Below are 4,359 nucleotides of genomic sequence, written 5' to 3' on the forward strand. Positions count from 1 at the left end.
TAGCTACTTGAGAATAATAATGTTCAAGGTTTGCCAAAAAACAATGTTTCTTTTTAATGTGTATAATATCATAAATAATACAATATTTTTATATCGACTACTAAATTTGTTTTCCAAACATAATTTATTTGTTTATTTGTAGATGTATACAGAAATGTAACTCTCACACTAAATTATTATATAATATAAATATATATATATATATATATCTACCGCTACTCTTATTACGGAGCTTTGAACTAGTCTCATCTACCTTTACCATCGTACGGTACCCACAGACACACGAGTCACTTCTAACGCTAACCTCGTACGGTATATATATATATATATATATATATATATATAATATATATATATAATATATATATATATATATATATATATATATATGTATATATATATATATATATATACCGTGAGGCTAGCATTAGAAAAACGACATATTCAAAAAGAAACACCATATAAGGTAGCAGTATAAAAATGACTCTTATTCAGGGTACCATTACGTGGTAGCAATTGGAATGAACTCAGGTTCAAAAGCGTACAAGTAGCAGTAGAAGTGACTCTTTCAGGGGTACCGTACAGGTAGCAGTAAAGTGATAGGTTCCAGAGCACCGTCCGAATAACGGTAGAAGTGACTTTTGTTCAGAGCACCGTACAGGGTAGCAGTAGAAGTGACTCTCATATATAACTCTCTTAAATATAACTCGCAAATTTTAGACTACAAAATTCCGCGAATTCAGTATTGCATTATTCGGTTGATATTTTTCTTAGTCTCTAGATTTATGTTTGAGGTTTTTATAAAATATAGGTTACTGGGCGCAGTAACTTTTCTTTGATCTCCTTTGATAGTCTTTGCAGAATTGCCCCAAAAATTGTGAGGAAAAGCTTGTGTGGTAATCAGGATAGCAACCACAATTAAATACAATAAACCCCATGTAAAAATTGTGATAAAATGAATCCCAGAACAATCCCTAACAATTTCAGCAAACGTCTCACCAGATAATAATCTATTTTAATCATATTTATGCCATATCTAATATAGATTTCAGTGGGTGCAGCTCTTACTAAATTACAAACATTAATACATTCAAACATATTTTAACAAACAGTGAGATTTTTAAATAGTTATAAAAAGAAATTAAACCATTGATTTTGTTTAACCAAACTACACACATCATTCAATAAAAAATAGAAAGAGTTTACTACCCAGGAGCGTGCCAATAAAGTAAAACAAAATGGCGCTTGTAAGATTTCCAGTGTTAGTTTCTTTGGTTGGATTGCTTCCGGGCGCAATGGTCTAAAACCTTAAAAGTTCATATATTGTAAACTGTTTCCGGTACATATGCCATTTCCCAGAATATAGTTAATCCCGTTTCTCTGCATCTCAAGATAAAATCATTTCCAATTCGGGTAGTGAAGCGTACACACTGTTTCGTGCCATAATATGAGTAAAAGCCAATTGGGTTCCATCTTTTGAGAGTTGATAGTTTATAACGTGATTGTACGTAAATCTAATGGAAACTAGAACGAACACATAAAAATATTAATTACCAAACCTATCGCATATCCCGTACTTCCTGTTCCGGTTATAAACGTTTGCTCAGCTACTCGAGCACCATTCTTTACTTTACCGCTCCAAGATCAATAGCGTATTTAGCAATTTTCTGAACTCATTTATGTTCTAATTAAAATAGAAAACGTCATTATTGAGCATACAAAATATGAACTTACCTCAGAGCATTTCTCGACATAAATATTGCACTTTACCTAACGTGCTATAAAACTTTTATCAAACCATGTTTCTCAATGTCATCTTCTGTTTTAATTCAGGCTCATACTTAGGCATCACCATTTGGTAACAACACTCGGTAAATAATAGTGAATATATTACTAGTAACATTAATACAGAGCAGGATAAAACAGGGGACGGAAATGACGTGGTGTTTCATAGTTAGTCAATGGTTGCAACCAAAACAAACGCAAAACGATCCAAAATGGTGTGTTGTAATGGGTACTTTTAGACGGATTTCTAACCAAAAGGTATCCCAATGTAAATAGTGCTGAAAGTAGTATCAATGTGTCCATAGTGGAATTTCAAACGCGTATGAGTTTGCAACCAATGATTGTACAATCACACGATTTTTTTATATAAAATTACAAAGTTATTACTCGACACACTCTTGTGTAGTGCATTACTATATTTTTAACTTACCCTGGTTTTGGAACTACAGATACTTGTGAAAAATAGTGGCTGGATATGTTTGTGGAGGAAATTGACTTGATTTGAGGGTCCTGTCTCATTTAATAGAAATACTCCTTTTCATTTTGCAGTACGTAAAATCTTCATTTATGACTTCTGGGTGGAACAAAACTTTTAAATATGTTTACCAAAGTGTTCAATGATATGAGTCTACTCCCATGTAAATTACCCTGAGTTTGTTCCATTATTTTGAATGGATGTATGCATTGAATTTGAAGTTTAATAGCGGCATTGGGATACTTCGTCACCTATCATCGAAAGAACCCATCATTAACCGAAAGACCAGGTTCATTCGTAAATCGAGTTTTTATAATCTCAGCGATTCAATACAACAAGAGTTTCTTTCGTGCGGATCAGTATGACCAAAAATATAGAAATAAACTATCGTTTGACATAATAGTAGCTACATTGATGCCGAAGTTACCAGGTTGTTAAAGATACGCCTGAAGGGACTTGGTATTCAGAATAATGATTTGCTTTCATCCTTTGTTCCTTTGTTGGACCATGCAGGTTTTAAATGGGTTAAAATTGATTTGACCACGCTTATTATTTGGAATATACTTGAGCGGGTTTTCAACTATATATTGACAGCATCCATGTTTTGCATTGATAGTCATTTAGAACTACTGGAAATGAATCTGATAAAGGTGAAATGCTGCGTGGATTGGGGCTTGTAATGCGCAATACACTGATCATGCTGGAAATTAACAGTAGCAATTACTTTTATGAAGAGCAAATTTAGAGAACAACTCTATACTATACACCAACATTCTCTACTGCGTCTCCGCACGTATTAATATTTTCTATGATATTATCCTTAATTTATACGTTTTGTATCATTATAGGTATATCAAGCAAAATGATCGTTTAATTGAACTCAATCGCATTGTTTTACATGAATAAGTAAAACAAATTGATCACAATATTCAAATGAGTTTTTGAATGAGATTCAATAGCCACTATCATTTTTGATAGAATATGTTATACGTTAGTTCAGATACATTTGAGTAATAATACCTGGGTAAAAAATGTGTACAATTATGACTAAACCGAAATTTTAAAATAATTGTCGGAATAAATTGATTTCGATATGCAAACTTCTCTTTGCATAATATTTCTGGCGCAGAGATATTATTTGTTCAACAAAAATCGAATTAAAATGAAAAACTATTCACCTTTTTATTACTGCAATAATTTTAACAAATTTATAACTGATAATCATGGGGGATAATTTTAACTCGATAATAATCGATAGACATAAGAAGTTGCGTTGCCACCTCTATAACATAAAACAATTATTAAACAACATTAGAAAATCACTTGCTGTAGGCTTTACTTTACTGATGGGTTATAAACAAAGTAACCAACTCAGGTGGCACATGATCAAATACTGGATTATAAACGTAACGCAACATCAAGCACTTTACCACTCAGATATGGCAGAACATATGAAGGTGATGCTATATTGATAAAAGGCTTCCTGCTCATAGGAACACACATATTTGTGGTGTTCAAGCTTTGTATAAATGTGACAAAACCATTACCTATATAAATATGAACAAATTAAAGACCAAGATATTAATAATTTTTAATCAGTTATTTATCTTGCACAGGTACTGAACATTCCTTGGCTGCCAGTTTTCAACGAATTCCACTTTCCTTGAAACCCTCAATCCCACCATTATATAATTGAATACCACATAATGATGACTTTATTCACCCTGGACATAATAGCAAATACAGCACTGTCAGGCACCCAACAATCAGTATAAGATTTTACTACATTGCCAATTCAGTTGCCATCATTTAGCCTGAAATTGCTTTCAATTTGAAATTACTTCATAATTGTAATAATAATATACCTGTTTATAATCTGGGTGCATTTTCTACAATAACTTGAAAATTTCTTGTCTTGGCTGCATTCTTCAAAAATCTTGTTACCAAATTTTGATTTGCCCACAGTTAAGTTGATAAGTGGTCTTTAAACTGCTCATAAAGAAAACCAGCTCTTGATTAAAATTACCCATACTGTCAGTTGAATGGGCTGTAACTAGATGATGCAATGACTGCTGCAAATCATTAATTCCTCTGTGCCT

This window comes from Atheta coriaria, unplaced genomic scaffold (genome assembly GCF_025399875.1).
Source record: "Atheta coriaria isolate IRGN ID8LTWV9N9 unplaced genomic scaffold, Caltech_Dcor_3.1 hic_scaffold_10_pilon, whole genome shotgun sequence".
NCBI lineage: Eukaryota > Metazoa > Arthropoda > Insecta > Coleoptera > Staphylinidae > Dalotia > Dalotia coriaria.